Source organism: Callithrix jacchus, chromosome X, assembly GCF_049354715.1.
Source record: "Callithrix jacchus isolate 240 chromosome X, calJac240_pri, whole genome shotgun sequence".
Classification (NCBI taxonomy): Eukaryota; Metazoa; Chordata; class Mammalia; order Primates; family Cebidae; genus Callithrix; species Callithrix jacchus.
In genome coordinates this window covers 146665592-146683675 of record NC_133524.1, presented here as the reverse complement: position 1 = coordinate 146683675, position 18084 = coordinate 146665592, and the positions used below count along the sequence as shown (strand labels likewise).

The 18084-nt window shown below is 47.0% G+C and overlaps 1 protein-coding gene across 30 annotated transcripts in view; it reads right to left on the bottom strand.

Annotated features, from left to right (window-relative positions):
* The window catches only part of MAMLD1 (mastermind like domain containing 1), a 566578-nt gene that overhangs the window by 173102 nt on the left and 375392 nt on the right, over positions 1 to 18084 (bottom strand). For 6 of the 30 annotated variants that reach the window (XM_078364336.1, XM_078364337.1, XM_078364339.1 and 3 more), the window contains one exon: positions 1554 to 16457. The exons of 20 other annotated variants lie outside the window; for them this stretch is intronic. The gene's annotated coding sequence lies outside the window, so the exon portion shown is untranslated. The remainder of the gene's footprint in view (positions 1 to 1553; positions 16458 to 18084) is intronic. 4 more of the 30 variants (XM_078364338.1, XM_078364343.1, XM_078364360.1 and 1 more) reach the window with 1 other exon arrangement.

Genomic DNA, 18084 nt, shown 5'->3' with positions numbered 1-18084 from the left:
TTCTGAAGTTGGCAGAATATCCTGTTTCATTCACGAAGCACCCAGCTGGAACAGAGTGAGAGCTCTTACATGTGGACGCCCTGGTGAGCTTGGAAACTGAGAAATAGAAATACTTCAGCCACAACATTTTCTATTCCAACTTCAAATGGGAGAGTTATGTAATTGTCAGTTAGTGATACTACTAACGGGGCACAGAAAGGAGGGGCAGGACAGGCCGTGGTGAGAGCCCCACTTCTCAGTTCCTCTGGAATCAGGTGACTGGCCATATCTGTGCTGCTCAAGGGCCTAGGAGCTAGAAGCTGGGAGAAAAGAGGAGCCTGCTGCCCATGTTGTCCAACTATTAATGCCCCTGCCAACAGCTGGAAACAAGAAGCCCTGCTTAGATCCACAAGATGAGCACTTCAGCAGCAAGCCATGGAGGCAGGCTTTCCTGGAGCCCATTGGAAGAGCCAGCTCCGAGGCTGCCCTGGAAGGTGGACGGGGGCTCTGGCTTGGGAAGCCTCCAAGCTTCTACAGAGCATCTGCTTAGGATGGAGGCTGGGTTTGGCCACTGCCTCCAAGTAGCCTCATCTAGTGCCACAGCCACTGACAGCCTCAACTTGGCTTCTGGACCAGAATCCTGCTCACAGTGAAGGGCTAGTCAGGGGTGACAAACAACACTCCAAACCTCAGAGCCCCCCCAAAGTGACATTAATTATGTTGGATGGCCCTGAACCTGGTTTAGTTGTTGTTCTAAAAATTGAGGGAGAGAAGGAGAAATATTCTACTGAGAAAATAAAAAATCCTGTAGATGGGGGATAAAAGCTCCCCAGAATATCCCCAGAACACCTGAGACTGGGTAATCTCTTTATAAAATTTATAAAGATAAAATAGTATGCACATGGACTAACACACCTCCAATTAGCAAATTTGGGAAGCTGATGCTTACAGCCAAATCTCGGGTGGGTCACACAGCCTGTGAGGGGTAGGAAGATGCAGGGATTGATGTCATGGCTCCACCATACCATCATATTGCCAGTTGTGGCACAATAACGTGCTCAGAACATTTTCTGGAGCCTTATAGAAAGTGGCAGAGGAAATTATGGGGAAGGGTGGAGGTGGAGGTGGACATAGAAGAAATGATGTTGGTGGAAGTAATGATGGTGGAAGATGGTGAAGGCTGGGGTGGAGGTGATGGAAGTGGAGACAGTAATCATGGTAGTGGTGGTAGTGGAGTTGGTGCAGATGAGGGTGGTGATGGTGGAAGTGGACATTTTGATGCTAGAGGTGTGGATGGTAGAGGTGCTGGTGATGGGAAAGGAGGCTCTTGCATAGTCCCTGAGTCATGTGGCTGCCCTTGAGGCCCTTGGTAGGGGAGCTGAGGTTACTCAGGGGAGAAGGCAGAAGGAAGGGCAGGGTTAGTGGTAGGAAAAAGAGAGAGAGAAAGGAGTTTACCGAGTCCCACTGCACATTGGGTAGGATGGGGGTGGCATTTAGCACTGCTGATCACCCTGGGCTGGGAAATATGCGAGCACCTGAAGGTTCAGGCTCCAGCATGGTTCTTATTTACTCACCTCAGACAGACTAGCTGGGGCTGTGGAGGACTATAGTCTGGTCCTCTCCCTCAGCCTGGCTAATGGGAATGTCACCATGTGAAGTCCTCACACTGTGTTATGCCCTCCAAAGAGTAGAGGCCGAGATGGGATTATTATCCAAGGTTTTTCTTTAGAATAAATACCTGTGAAAAAAATGAGGAGATAGCGCAGGAAGTCTGAATAACCACCACACCACAGTGCAAGGCTGACCCTGAGTGAAAGAGAGGGAAGGAAGGTTGTAGCACCGTGCAGTCTAATAAAGGCTTGGCATGCCATCAGGAAGTCCTCAGCAAGAGTCGATCACCAGAGAAGGCCCCTGTCTCCCAGGAATGACCTAATTTAGTACCCTTGCCAGCTCAGTCATTGGCCAGAAACCGTGTATGGGAACCATGGCCCCCATGCAAACACCAATGGGTTTCAGAGCACACTCACTGGGGCCCCAGGTCGAGGCCTCCTCCTACAGTTGGGCATCTGTGAGGCGCATTCTCACGGTCACCACCCACTCCTTTGCTACTCACCTGTCTCTACCAGTTTTCAGGTGGCTCAGAGCTAGCCAAAACTTGGAAGTGGCAGATAACCTTCTGAACTGAATTGAAGAACTTTGGCTCCTAGCCCAGGCTCTGGCCCACTACTCACGTCTCCCCAAACAGGAAGTGTGCTTTATTCCTTGCAAAGAAGCTTACGTTGAGTGACTTGGAGTTTGCTTTCTATTTCAGTGCTGAATGGAGCAGCCTTTTGCAAGGCACAGAAACTAGCCCAGCTGCACAGGAATCTCTTTTTAATGCACGATTAAAGATCTGCTTACCAAAACCTCTACTAAAGATAATTCACACTTTCTTAAAAGGGCAATGACACTGCTACCTTCACTTTCATTTTGGTTCCAGAGTTCCTACTCTTTCTACTTTGTTGCTGGCCTGTTGGACACCTTGGATGCTTTTAGTCCATTCTGACTCTCATTCACATCTTTAAACTCACTCTGGTACCAGAGTCTGGATCATCTCCAGAGCACTGAGACACACACACGATGGAAGAGGAAAGTGTAGGAAGACATAAGAAGGACCTACCTCAGACTAAGACTAACCTTCCATGTTCCTTTGTGGACTAAAGCCTCCCAGTCTGCAGAAGTAACTAACACATGCTTTACCTCTTTATTCTGGAGCCCACCAAAGACAGAAGACCCCTTTGGGACCTCTCAGTAAAGTGGTGACTCACCTATGTCCTTCACAAGCCCTACAGGCTGGTCACACTGGATGACTCCATCCTTGTTGAATGTGTATCTACTTTCTCACTTTTGTGATTTTTGTCACATTGTTTCTGAAATTTGGGATGACCCTCCCAGCTCTCTGCCCCCAGCCAGTCTCCTATGTGGCAAATCAAATGCCCCCTCCTCCATGAAGAAGTACTCTTGAATTACCTCAAGGATAATGACTCACTTCCCTCTCCTATCTCCAGAAGCAATTTGCTTTTATCTCATTTAACCCTTTATTGTTCTGCTGTGTACATCACTGTTTCTGATTATTCAAGCATGCTGATGTAGACTGTTCAGACAGAAACAGAAAAGCATAAACAAAGAATTCAAGGGGGAAAATCACCCATAGTTCCCTCTCCCAGAAAGAACTCTTAGCATTTTGGTATATTCCCACACACAGTTTCTTTACTATGTATGCACATTTGTATCCTCTCATTTTTTCATGTATCATGTCTTTGGGTGTCCTGGAAGCAGAGCCCAAGACAATAATTTGGGGCAGGTATTTTATCTTGGAGATATGATAGTTCATTTTATTTGTCAACTTGGCTGGGCCATGGTGCTCAGATATTTGGTCAAACATGACTCTGGATGTTTCTGTGAGGGTATTTTTTAATGAGATTAGCATTTAAATAAGGGGGCTTTGAGCAAAGCAGGTTGCGTTCCATCATGTAGGTGGGCCTCATCCAATCAGTTGAAGGTCTGAATAGAACAAAAAACTGAGCTTTCCTGAGCAAGAGAGAATTCTGCCAGCAGATGGCCTTCAGACTTCATCTGCAGCAAAGTCTCTTTTCCCTGAGCCCCCAACCTGTCAGCCTTGTAATCACATGAACCAATTCCTGAAAATCTCTCTCTGTCTCTGTCTCTGTCTCTGTCTCTCTCACTCCGTGTCTCTCTTCCTTCACAGTCTATTGGTGCTATTTCTTTGGAGAACCCTGACTAATACAGGAGGCGAATGCAGGAAGCAGGTAGGAAGGGGTGGGAAGCATGACACAGGGAAGGTGGGAGCATCAATTTTAGTGTATGCTGCTGAGGGGGCTGCTGTGGGCAATCAGAACTTGATTCCATCAGGGCCTCCTGGGAGGTGCCCAGAAAGCTTTCCATAGTTGCCTGCCCCTCTGAAGGGTGGGAGGCTGGAGTATTTATCCATTGGCCTCAGTCAAGGGTTGCTCCTGGAGCCATTAATAATCCTGCACTTCCAGATTGTGTTTATAGGCCAACTGGGAGGGCTCCCGCAGCTTTGAGTAAAGCTCTGGAGCTGAGCATGGAAAGATAGGAGGCCTAATTTCCAGGGGAGATTGTGTCAGTGGTAGGTGAGTCATAGCTCCCATGGAAGTGTACACTGCATTTTGACTGAAACCAGTGGGAATGTGATGTGGGGCGTCAGATATGTCTACCACCCCCATTGGAACATACATGTTGCCCCACATCATTTAAAATGCTTTCATATCATTCCTTTTAATGGATGCACAATGCTCCACTGCATGGATATGCCAGTTAGGTTGTTTCTAATATTTTTCTCTTATGAATAATGCTGCAATAAACACCCCTTATACTAGCCTGCTCAGGCTGTCATACAGATACCATAGTCTGGGTGGCTTAACCCACAGGAACTTATGTATTCACAGTTCTCGAAGCTGAAAGTTCAAGATCAAGGTGTGTGCAGGGTTGATTTCTCCTGAAACCTCTCTCCTTGGCTTAGCAGATGACCATTTTCTCCCTGTGTCTTCACATGGTCTTCCCTGTGTGTGTCCCACTGTCCTAATCTCTTCTTATAGACATACCAGGCAGATTAGATTAGATCCCACTCTTATTATCCACATACATTCTGGAGTACTTGGAGTTAGGGTTTTAATATATGAATTTTTTTGCAGGGGGACACAATTCAGCCTCTGAGCACACTCAGTTGTTTTTGAGTCTATTTCTCCCACTGAACTCTAATCTATTCAAGGGAAGTAACTGGGAGCGATTTAACCCAGTTTCCCCAGGGCTCAGCAGTGAGCTACTGTGGACATTAACAGTATCACCACTGACTGCAAGTGATGTTGATGGAACACTTACCATGTGAAAGGTACATGGACTTTCTCTCTCTCTCTTTTAATTAAAAGCGTATACTTTATATACCCACAATTAATTGGTAGTCTGTTGTTGGTATTGACAACATGTTTATGGCCCTTTACCCTCCCCCATTTATCATTGTCTTAACTATTTTCTTTATGTGCATAAAGAACCACATCAGAGAGTGTTATTAGTCTTTGTTTGTTTGTTTTGCTGCAACTGCCAACATAATTCAGAAAACTCAAGAGGAGGAGGAAAGTCTAATGTATTTATCCATATTTTTATTCTTTCTTTCTTCCCGATGTCCCAAGATTCCTTCTTTTATCATTCCCTTCCCCTTCTATTTAGAGAACTCCCCTTGGCCACTCTTTTAAGGTAGGTCTTTGAGTAACAAAGCCTTTTAGCTTTCCTTCAGAAGGATCGTTTTTCTGGATATTGGTTTCTGGATTGACAGTTCTTTGTTGGGTAAATTCCTTCTGGCCTCCATGGTTTCTGATGAGAAATCTGCTGTCATTCAAATTGTCTTTTCCCAATAGGGAAGATATCATTCTTCTGAACTCCAGTCATGATTTTTCCTTTGCCTTTAGTTTTCAGGAGTTTGACTGTGATGTGTTGTGGCATTTATTTCTTTGAATTTATCCTGTTTGGGATTTATTTAACCTCCTGAGGTTTCTATTTTTTCCAAATTTGAAAAAACTACGGTCATTATTTCTCTGAATACTTTCTCAGGCTCACTCTACTCCTGGGACTCTGATGACATGACTATTGATCTTTCATTATAGTCTCACAGATCCCTCAGGCTGTTTATCTTTTTCCAGTAAATTTTCCTCTGTTTTTCACCTTGAGTAAATTCTGTCGTTCTACCTTCAAATTCACTGATTTTCCCTTTGTCATCTCCAGTGTACTATTGAGTCTATCCAGAGAGATGTTCATTTCAGTTATTGCATTTTTCAGATCTAAAATTTCCACTGGGTTCTTTTTTATATCTCCCATTTACTTGCTGAGATTGCCTGTATTCGTATTTGTCGCAAGCACGTTTGTAATTGATTTCTGAAGTATTTTGGTGACAGATGCTTTACAATGCTCATCAGATAATTTCAACATCTGACTTGTCTCAGTGTTGTTATCTGCTGACTGTCTTTTTTACTCAGGTTGTAGTTTTCTTACTTGTTGGTATGCCAAGTGATTTGGATTATATCTTGGACATTTGAGGTATTATGTTGTGAGACTTTGGATTTTGTTTAGGGCTCCTGTTACCACAGGCCTTATCTGATACCATTCTGGGTAAAGGAAAGTGCCACCTTGCTATTGCTAGATGGGGTTGGAAGTCTACATTCTCCACTTAATCTCCTTTGACACCCTGGGCGGGGCTTGGGGAATATTGTTACTGCTGGGTAGAGGTGGAGTTCAGGTTCCCCACTAAATTGCCAATGATGCCTCACTGGCTGAAATGCGGAGGGATACTGCCTTACCACTCCATGACACTGGGTGTTGGTCTCCTTAGTGCTGGATGAGAATGAACATTCCAGCTCTTTTATTGGTCTTCTTGGATACCACCTGAAGGGTAGGTTGGAGTGCCTTGTTCTAGCCTGGTGAAGTTGGAAGTATAGGGTTTCCACTCAGTCTTTGCTGGTAGGGAAGGGGTGAGGACCATGGTGTTTTTTGTGATGGTTGGCTGGATTGGAATCGTTATTTTGTAAAGGTTTTCTGTCTTGCTAGGCTGCCCCTTTCCTAGTCCTTTGGCTAGAGAGAGAAGGCTTTTCTTTGGGGCTTTTTTCTTCTGGGTTGCTTGTTTCTTCAGCTCCAAATCTGGGATATGTGAGGTAGACGGAAAACCCAGGGAACACGTTCCTGTGTTGTTACTCAGTCCTACAGTCTCTAGCTTATCTAACTTCTTCTCTCCACCTTTCGGAGTCTGTGTATGTTTGTTTTATTTGTCATGTCCAGGGGGTTAGCTGCACTTAGTGAGAGAAATAGAGAGAAATATGACTACTCCCTCTTGTTCCAGCTATACTTTGTATCTTTTAACCCTGATAACAACCCTGTGAAACAGGTACTAATGTCCCCTCCATTTTTCAGATGAAGCAATTGAAGCCAGGAGAGATCAAACAGATTTGAAGTGCTAGAGTCTGGACTAGAACCCAGGACTCTTAACTCCTGGTACAGAGTTTATTCAATACATGAAACACATTTCCAAGTGTTCCATATTTTTTTGATACCCAATAAAACACTGGCAGGACATAGCAAGAGGGGATCAGCTGGTCATCAGGTAGTTGAAAGGAGAGGTGTTAAAAAAAAGGAATGAAATTGGTGCCAAAGAGTGAACCCAGGATAGACAGCAAGTGTAGGGTTTCAAATCCAAGATTTGCTCCATGCATGGGCATTTCATGATAGGCAATGGCTCTGCTCACCCATACCCTCTCAGGGCAAGGAATGGGATCCTCTCACATGCCAACCTTTGTGACCAGCATGTCTCTTACCTGGATTTCTTGGCATAAGGTCTCGGTTCACAAGTTGAAAAGATAGATGGGCAGGCCATGAGAAGATCAGGTTAAGAGCCAAGCCAAAGCCCTGCAGGCATTTCCAAGGACCAGATGAGTGACAGCCAGCCTGCACATTTCTCTTGCTCCAGGGGCCACTGATGGGCATGGTGAGAAATTTGCAGGGCTGACCGTGACACTCACTGCCTCTTTATGTCCTTGGAAGCACTTACCTATTCTTTACCTCATTAGCGACTCATCTTCTGTTAGTATTATTATCCCCAGTTCACAGATGAGGACACTGAGGCCTAGAAAGGAAAACAGGCTTGTTGAAAGTTCTGTAGCTCCTAAACATTTGTGTATCTGGCTTTCCTATGATTGAGAAGCCCCTCGGGGGCTGATGGAGGAAACTATACTTGACTCAGTTCCTAGACACCAGCATTGAGCTCAGTGCCTGACACAGAAGTGAGGCAGAACTTCCTTCCTGCTTTCCTCCTATCCTTGGCTCAATTTTGGGTGGGATATAGGTGGGGGCTGGAACTCACTAGAGAGTGTCAACTCTTGCTTGTGTGCAGGAAGCCAAGAACCAGGTGCACTTAGAAAGCAAAAATGAAGAGGGAACCCACTCTAACCAGCCCATCTGACCTTGGGGCGTTTTGACACCTGTCCCACCCCCTAATTCCAGAAACACCAAGTGATGGATGGTCTAAGGCTTGGCATTAGCCAACAAGGGCATCACGGGCATAGCAGCAGGGTCCATGGGCAATGGTAGGGTCTTTTGCTGCCTTCTCCCCAGTGTTTAGGAAATCTTCTTGTTCATAGGGCTTTAGCAACTGCCCCCCTTCCTGCCCTTTGAGTGGGACCAAGCTGGTGACTTCATGTTAATTACAAGTCTTCCATTATAGAGCCCCAGACAGCAGCTGAGCAGACATATCTTGTGTTCAATCTTTTTTATACCAGGTTGAGCTTATATATGTGCTGCTAAATAAAAATATTGCTATCAGATAAGATTCATAATAAGCTGCTACTTAATTTGAGCTGGGAGCTGCTCAGGAGACTGGAGGAAGAGGATTCAACTCACTCTTCCACGGTGAGGCTCTTGGTAGCATCCAATAACTCCAGTCATTTGGTGCACTTGGCCACACACACAAACAGGCACACACACATGAAGCAGTTCTCTGGTGTTGTTTTCCTCCATGACCAGGCAGGAGAGAAACTATTTTACAGCATCATAGAATGACCATTCGGTGATGGAGCCTATTGCATTTCCATGGTAGCTTTGTCATGGTGGGCACTGCAGAGACTAGGAAAGGGGCTGTCTTCACTGAGTGGCCACTGGGCTTCTCTTGAGAGGGACAGGCAGGAATATTTTTCCTGCTGACCAAGGTGAGTCAAACTCCTCTGGTTCGTTCACCTGACCTGAACCCCACCTACCAGGACCAGGATTCTACAAACAGAGCTAAGGAGATGCTGTGTTGGGAGCTTTCCAGGCTTGTGGGGTAGTATGGGAGACTGGACATGCCACCTGGCAGGCTGGCATAAACTGGTCAGGCCTACTGGATTATGGGTTTATGGAACCTCTTCCTCTGGGAGCTTGTGTGACGGGAAGCCTGAGGGGAGGGTAGATGCATCAGCTCCATTTCAGCTGTTCCTGGGATAGGCTCCTCCAAAAGACATTTCATGTGATCCAACTATGCAACTATTACTATCTGAGCCCTGTGGCCTTTTTAGGCCCAGTGGCAGAAGCTGTACTTAGTAAGAAGAGAGTCTTCTACCTATGAGTCAAATCAACTTTATGTTTTTAATTCTCTTCAGAGAAAAGCAAGTGTTTGTATTCAACTAGGCCCAGGGACGCTGGTAAGTTTGCAATTCTTTACTTTTAATTTATTTTTATTTTTAGAGACAGGGTCTCAACTATGTTGCCTGGAGTGCGGTGGCTATTCACAGACACAATCATAGTGCACTGCAGTGAAAGTCTGCAATTACTGACTGGACTCCTGATATGTAACCTTTGGCCTAGCATCTTCTGTTTATGCTCAGTTAAGTTACAATTCATTGAACATATACTACATGCTAGAGCCTGCATCTAAATAAAGTGTCTTCTTGAACCTTAACAATCAACCTGCTGGGATATATGTTATCTGTAACAAATTACCACAAACTTGGTGCCTTAAAATAACAGAAGTTTATTGCCTCACTGTTCTGGAGGCCAGAAGTACAAAATCACTGCACTGAAATCAAGGTGTTGGCAGGGCCAAGCTCTCTCTGGAGGCTCCAGGGGAGAATCCATTCCTTGCTCTTTCCAGCTTCTGGTGGCTTCTGGCATTCCTTGGTGCAATGACTGAATGCTTGCGTCCCCCTAAAATTCCTATGTTGAAATCCTAACCCCCAATGTGATGGCATTAGGAGGTGGGGCCTTTAGGATGTAATTATGTCATGAGGGTGGAGCCCTCTTGAATGGCATTAGTGCCCCTGTGAAATGAACATGACAGAGCTCTTTGATGTCTTTCTGCAGTGTGAAGATACTGGAAAAGTCAGCTGTTTGCAACCCAGAAGAGGGCTGTCACCAGAACCCACCCATGCTGGCACCTTGATGTTGGACTTCCAGCCTCCAGAACTGTGACAAATCAATTTCTGTTGTTTATAAACTGCCCAATCTATGGCATTTTGTTATAGCAGCCTGAACTGACCAAGACACCTGGCTTTGTGCTTGCATCACTCCAATCTCTGTCTCTGTCTATTCTCCCTTTTATAAGGACACTTGTGATTAAATTTATGGACCATCTAAATAATCCAGGATAATCTTCTCATCCCAAGATCCTAAAATTAATCACATTTTCTGCCATATAAGGTAATGTTCACAGGTTCTGGGGATTAGGGGCTGACATCTTTTGAGAAATATTTTCCAGCCTACCACACAGCGGCTGTTGCTAGTTCTCCCGGGGGACAAGGTAAAGAATGGTTTCCAAGCAGAGGCATGATGGAGCTGTGAGCAGTTGGGCATTGCTGGCATGGAGGGGGCCAGCTCAGGACAGGGGTGCACTGAGCGAGTGCTCTGCCCTGAAGTCAGGGTTGATGTGGGATACCTCTCTGTTCCTCCCATAAAATAGCCTAGCCCAGGGCACAAGCCAGTACCAGGTCTCAGGCAGGCTTGGGAGGAGGGCCAAAATGGAGGATAGATGGAAGAATGAGTAGATAGATACACAAATGAAGGGCTGAGGGGACCCATGAATACGCCTGGAACCCCTCAGCCTATCCATCTGCATTTCCCCATAATCAAGCTCACTGCATCACTGCCTGGCAGCTTTTGCCCTTCATCCAGTATATCTCACTTGCTCTGTCATTGATTCGGATTCAGAGCTGAAATGCTTTTGGAAGCTGAAATGCCAGGCTGCTATAGCAAAGATTTTTTTGGAAGAAATACCTTTGGAAGAAATACCTTCAACAGTCTGTGGCTCCATTCACCAGCCCAGGAGCTCAGATGCTTGCCAGGTGTCTGTATGCTCTCCCTGAGGCCACAGGGCCAGCTTCACAAGCACTCCCCTTTCCTTCCTAGGCAAGGCCTCTGTGTTCTTTCCTGCACAGAAGGCTGGAGCCATGGGGGTGAGACCTCTCTGAGTCTCTTGAATTTTACTCCAGCATGGCTGCCATCCTGGCTGGAGCTGAATTCAGGCTTTTCTTCCCCCAAAGAGCTTGTCCTGGTCTCCACGCCACCCCTATTGAAATCCAGTTCAATGGCAACACTGTCATTGGAAGAAAGTCTCTCTCATTCTTAGATGCTCAGTTCTATTTAGACTCCCCCAACTTGGTCAGATGAGCCATGGCAGTCTGTCATTCCTGTGAGCAGAATCCGCTTCTGAAGGGCTTTCTGTGTTTTGAGAGCCTCATGCTCCCATGTCTGTATCCTTCAGCTGCACGTAGGTAACCATTGCTGCTGAGTTACACCTCTCATGTCTGAGCTTGAGCCCCTGCATGGCCACAGGAGGCAGAGCACATTTCTGGATAGCCTTATTGTTAAACTGTGTCTATAGAGAATACTAATCCTGGGTGGCAGACATGACAGAAAGAACACAGGCTCTAGAGTCACACAGATAGGCATTTGGCTGGCTCTTAGCTACTCCCATGCTAGCTGTGTTACATCAGGCAAGCCATATGCCCTCTCTGGACCCAACATTCCTCATCTAAAAAAATGGGGTGTAATTAATGGTCCCTATCTTACAGGGTTAATGTGCATACTGAGTAAGGCAATGACTGTCAGTGAATGCGAGGGCTCCTCTGTCCTCCTCTTGAACTCCAGCTCTTGGCAGTGAGCCCCTGGGAGGGTGACCTCTCCAGGGCTGTCCCACCCCCACCCCCGGGAGAGCTTTGGAGCCTGCTGTGGAGGAGCATATGTGGGGAGAGGGGTGGGTGGACAGGACAGATGCACTCAAAGGCAGGGCTGAATCAGGGAGCAGGTGGGCTGCATAGGGGGCTGAGCGGGAAAAGGGCTGGGAAGGCACATGTCTGTGGCAGTCATGTCCCCTTCTTTTCGCACAGCATGGACTGCAGGTTGTGTTCAGGGCCTACCCATTCCCTCCTCAGAACTCACATAGAAGCCTTATAGGACCACCCAGGCATTGCATTAGTTGGGATTATTCAGAGAAACAGAGCCAGTACGAGATTCTCTATCTAACTGTCTATCTCTCTCTTTCTCTGTGTCTATCTCTCTCTTTCTCTGTGTCTATCATGTGATTGTGGGAGCTGGCATGTCTGAAATCTTTACGGCAGGCAGGCAGGCTGGCTGGAGATTCAGGCAAGATTTGATGTTGCAGGCTTGGATCCAAATGCTGGAAACTCAGGCAGGGTTTATGCATTGCAGTCTGGAGGCTGAAAGTCTTTTGGAAACCTCAGCCTTTGCTCTAAGGTCTTCAACGGATTGGATGAGTCCCACTCACATTATCAAGGATTACTAATCATCTTTACTTCAATCAACTGACTGTAAAGGTTAATGGCATCTAGACTGTTTGACCAAATCTTACTGAGTGCCACAGCCTAGCCAAGTTGACACATATAATTTTCTAAACTTGTATAAATGTTTGACGTAAGAGTGTAATTTTCTTACATGCATAAATTGTGGAGTGAAGTCAGGGTTTTTAGTCTATCTATCACTTGAATAATGTACATTGCACCCATTAAGTAATTTCTCATCATCCACCCCTGCCCCAGAGTAAATAATGTGTACACATGGACATATAGCATGGAATGATAGATACATGTAATTAACTATCATGGGGATCTTAGCTACCCGCTGCAGCCTTTTGTCAGGGTCAGGAGACTGGATGTTGCTCTTCAGATGTGAGACTGCAGCAGTGTAAACCTCATCTTCCTGAGCACTTTCTCCCTAACTGTTGGGTGTGGGGCACAGAACGGAGTTGGGTTCTTAGGCTTTTAATAGTTTCCTTTCTGGCAATTATCTTTTACCCTTGAACCTGCTGGATAATTTCCAACCTCTTTCTTGGTCTCCTGTCCTTGGTAACACACATATGGCTCATTCATTCCCTTTGATGCAGCTCTTTACAGCAGATTGTCAGTGTTTCAGCCATGTGATGTGGCATTGGTTGGCTTCAAAATCTAGGATGTGAAGGGCGCCTTGAGGATCAGGAGGTGGGTTGATGTACAGAACCTCAGGGTTCTCAAAATGTCTCTGCTCCCTACCCCACCCATACACTCACACACATACACACAAGTATGCACACACAAATGTGTGCACATGCAGACACACTTAAGCTTGCCAAATGCTAGAAGGAATGTTTTGAGGCCTTCAGGTTTGAGTGACACATGCAGTGAGCTGGGTTCCACTGGGTGAGGTCTGAAGTGGGCCACAGGGGATTTTTGTTTTAATATACCAGCACATGGCAAAGTGCTGGATATGGTGAGGGCGTTCTGGGTGTTTTTCCACTTACTTTCAACAGCTGAGAACAAGTAAATCCTGTGAAAACATTGCAGTCAATATAGAAGGGCTAGAGAAATACCAATAAAGGCCCAAAAAATGTCCTCCAAAAGATATCCACATTGTGAACCGTGGAACCTGTGAATGTCACCTTATAGGGCAAAAAAAAAAGGACTTTGTAGATGTGATTAAGAATCATGAGAGGAGAAGGGTAACCTGAATTACTCAGGTGGGCCCTAAATACAATCACAAGTGTCCTAAGAGAGAGGCAGAGGGAGACTTGCCACAGACACACAGAGGAGAAGGCCCTGTGTCCACGAAAGCAGAGATTCAAATGATGAAGTCATAATCCAAGGAATGTCAATAGCCACCAGACACAGGAAGAGGCAAAGAACAGAATCTCCCCTGGAGCCCCCAGAAGGGGTGGGGCTCTGCTGATATTGATCAGCCCAGTGATACTGATTTTGGACTCCTAGCCTCCAGAATGGTGTGAGAATAATGTGTTGTTTTAAGCTCACCAGTTTACAGTACTTGGCTATAGCAGCCCTAGCAAACTGACATGGGGGACTGATGTGAGTACCCTTCTCTGCAAAAGGAGGGGCGATCTGGGAGCCAGTGCCTTGTCACTGCCCATGACAATGGTCTGCATCAGGCCTCTTGCTGATGGGAAAACTGAGGACTAGAGAGAGAAAAGGCCTCACTGAGGGTCCACAACGAGGCAATGGCTGGATGAGACCAACTCAAGTCGCCTGCCTCTTGGGGTAGGCGGGGACGTAGCCTGCACGCTTGTTCTTTCCAAGAGATTTGGCTTCCTGCCTTTTTTTTTTGAGACAGAGTTTCACTCTGTCACCCAGGCTGGAGTACAGTGGTATGATCTCAACTCACTGCAACCTCCGCCTCCCAGGTTCAAGCAATTCTCCTGCCTCAGCCTCCTGAGTAGCTGGAATTACAGGCACTCACGACCATGCCCAGCTAATTTTTGTATTTTTAGTAGAGACAAGGTTTCCCCATGTTGGTCAGGCTAGCCTGAAATTCCTGACCTCGTGATCTGCCTGCCTCGGTCTCCCAAAGTGCTGGGATAATAGGTGTTAGCTACTGTGCCTGGCCATCTTCTCTTTATCTTACAAGCTCCTCTACCCAGGAACTCTCCCACTGCCTGTGGCTTCCCTATCACCAGGGCTCAGTACGGGAAAATGGCTTTATATGTTTTGTCCCCCTGAGTCTCAAGGCCTGAGGCTCTTCTGGACGCTGGTCTGGCCTAGCTTCCTGTGGGCAGGACCAGGCCCACTCACTGTCAGTCTTCAGACTTCTGCCTGATGACCTTTCTGCCTGGCTCCCCTGCTCAGCCCTCTCCCCACCAGATAATTCACCTTCTAGCTGGTTGCTGCTCTGTCACACACAGTCTCTCACTAGCCAAAAGAGCACACTTCAATACCATCAGCAGTAACACCAAATACACAGAAGCTGGCTCCTGTGTGTAGGCTTCAAAGTGTCTATGTTCCTTAGCCAGCCATTCCAAGGCCAGTATCCCATTTGGTAGGCTGTCATCTTTCTAGTACTGACCAGCCCAAACATCAGGAGAAAAGACAGGCTGGCTGGCACTAGCTCTCCCCACTGACCCAACCGTGATCTCGTCAACACATTGTTTCACCTACACCACTGTCTCCACGGCTGCCACCACACCAGCACCATGGCAGCCAGGAGGAGATGGAAAGGGCACTGCTACTCATTTGAAAACAAACGCCATTGCTTAAGAAAGACCAGCCCTCTGGAGAGCTGAAGACATTGCTTAAGGCTCCACACCTGCCTCAGACGCTGTGGGCTTGGGGTCCCCTTCCCATCGGGGCCTGTCCCCGCAGAAGACTGTTGTTTATCCCCAGGCCTATTACAGCGTAGAACCCAGAGAGAACTGAGTCTTACAGGGATGGAGGGGTAGCAGAACTCTCACCTCCTTCATCCTGGGGATTCTACCTCTATGAATGCACACCATGGTGTGTCTGGCTGCCACAGATCTCTGCTGACTCCTTGTTTCCAAGCCCACTTCCACTGCCACATTCTGGGACACTTCACTTTCGCTCTCACATTACTTCCTATAACTTTTTTCTGTCTGGCCCAGATTCCCGGGCTGCTACTCTCACCTCTATGTCACTCACAGTTCACACTCACGGTCTTCTCGCTCCTCCTTTAGGGTAAGGCACCGTTTCCCTAAATAATCATATGAGTCCTGAACCCAAAGTGCAGACCTGCTAACTCCTCTGAAGGTAGGCAGTGCTCCAGCTCTTTCAGGACTGCATGCATTGCAGTATATCTACAGAGCAATGTTGACTCACCGACTGCCATTATGTTGTTCCTATAGGAGAAAAATAAATCTAGTTGTCTGGGATCAAAGCTTTTTGGTCAGAATTGGGCTAAGGTGGGGTCTTGTCCAGGGAACTTTGTGCTGGGGCTGAGGCCATATTTGTATCCTCTTGGAACAACTTCCCACCTTTTATTCGTTTATTGCAGTTGCTGTAACAAAGTACCACAGATCAGGTGGCTTAGAACACCAGAAATTCATTCTCTCACAGATACAGAGGCTAGAAATCTGAGGTCAAAGTGTTGTGGGGCTGTGCTCCTTCTGAAGGCTCTAGGAGAGTGCTTTCCTGTCTCCTCCAGCCTCTGGTGGCCCTAGGTGGTCCTTACCTTGTGGCTGCATTGCTCTAGCCTCTCCCTCCATCCTCACGTGGCCTCCTTTATGTCTGTCTCATAACAATACCTGCTTACCTTTGGAACCCACCCAGATAATCCAGAATAATCTCTTCATCTCAAATCATTGGTTTAATCACACATTTTTGCAATATAAGGCAATATTCACAAGTTCTGAGAATTAGGACATGGATATATTTTAGGGGGCTACCATTCAATCCATGACACACCTTTGGGATCATTCAGTAGCCCCACCCCAGGCTACCATGCAAGGAGAGGCCCTGAGTTCACCTTCCCTGCTTCCAGCTTCCAGGATGGGCCTACACCCTTGCATCTCCTTTACGCACTGAGACTCCAGCAAGACACTGCCACGGGCTGGTTGGTAGCTGCTGGGGCTGGGAGGAGATGTGGTATCAATGGACTTCCAACAGTCAGTGATGGAAGGAAACACATTAGTGACTGTCCAGCTTGAAGTGACAGTGGACCTGGGGTTAAAAACAACATGGGTTTATTAATGGACATTAAGACCTTAAAAGCAAGAGAAAATGCAACATAGTGCTGCAATGTGGTATAGCAGCAGACGAGACAGGACAATTCTGAGTGCTGTCCCCAAAGCATCATATCTATATCCCAGAACTGGAGGCAAAAACAGTCCACACAGCACAGGAAGCTGTGCAACTCTTTGGATCTAGATGGCATTGACCTTGGCCTATGTGGACAGAGGCTGTCTCCTGTAGGACTGTCCGCCACATCATGCAGATGATGAAGAAGGTTCTGTGGCTTTGTCTTTCCCTTGCTTTCCAAAAGAGCGACTCTGGACCTTCACTCCCATTCCTCACCCTGGATCAACAGAAGGCCCTCCTGTCAGGTTTCCTGACCCCTCTCCAATGCCAGCAGACTCAGGTACTTCGAGGCCAAAAGCAGCCTTATCTCTTTGCTCAAAAGCCTCTATCATTCTTCACTGAAAAGTGCTCCTAGCTAGCCTTTGATAAGTCATAGACCACCTACAAAATGACCGTATCTGTGAGTGGATGAGGCCACTTCGATCTGGAGTGGTGACCTGGGCACTGATTATTCAAACTGGGCACTGGCTGGATCTGCTGACCATCAGCTGTGCCTGCAGCCACTCAGGGTACCCAGTACAGAGAATGAGTGAAGGATGGCATCCAGAGTCCTTGGAGGGGAACCAAAAACCCTTTGGGAGCCAGCTTGCCTGCCTCAGTGAGAGTCTGGCTGCCCTTGATTTGTAGATCCCTAATCGTCCACATCGGCCACACTGGCTGGTCAAAGTCTTCTGGACAGTGCCACATGCATCCCACATCTGGGCGCTTGTGCCTGTTGTCCTCTACACGCGATGCCTTCTGCTTCGCCACGTCAAATCCTTCCTGTCTTTTTGGGCCAGGTTTGGGGGCTGTTGGTCTCGGAAGCCTTTCCTGGTTGCTTTAGAACCTGTTTTAATTTGTTGTGGCCTCTAACAAATGACCCCTGCATGGTTGTTCAGTTGTTGCATGCGCGTGTGTTGCTGTTGACCCTCCTGCAAGCTTGGAGAGCGGAGGCCAAGCCTGGTCCCTCGCTGCATTCCTCAGGTCAGCTCCGGGCTTGGAATGCAACAGGTACTCAATAGTGACAGCAAAATGGACTTGAGTGAGGAACACAGTAATCTCTCAAATCTAATTACACCCTAATTAGCTTCAGCTGCAGCTCTCTCCAAATGAAGAGGAGGCGTAGAATCAGGCCCTGCCAGCTTCCAGCTCTTGCTTCTGTCCCTTCCCAACTCCTGACCTGCAGGCCCAGCCCCAGGAACTTGTCAGTCCCCCATATGGCCCGGAGCCATCTCTAAAGCGTAGCCAGCTCATTCCGTCTTGGCCCAGGCATTGCCTACTGACCATATCCAGATCCTGGTATGCTGTCTGCCATGAACTGCTGCCTGCCTCGGTTTACTCATCTGTTGCAATAAGCCCATTTCTTGCTCCTGCCCTACTAGGCCTCCCTAAGGTGTGCCTAGGGGCAGCTATGGATTAAATTGTGTCAAAATTCATATGTTGAAGCCCTAAGCCCTGCTATGATGGTGTCTGGAGATACGGCCCTCCCTTAGGAAGTAATTAGGTTTAT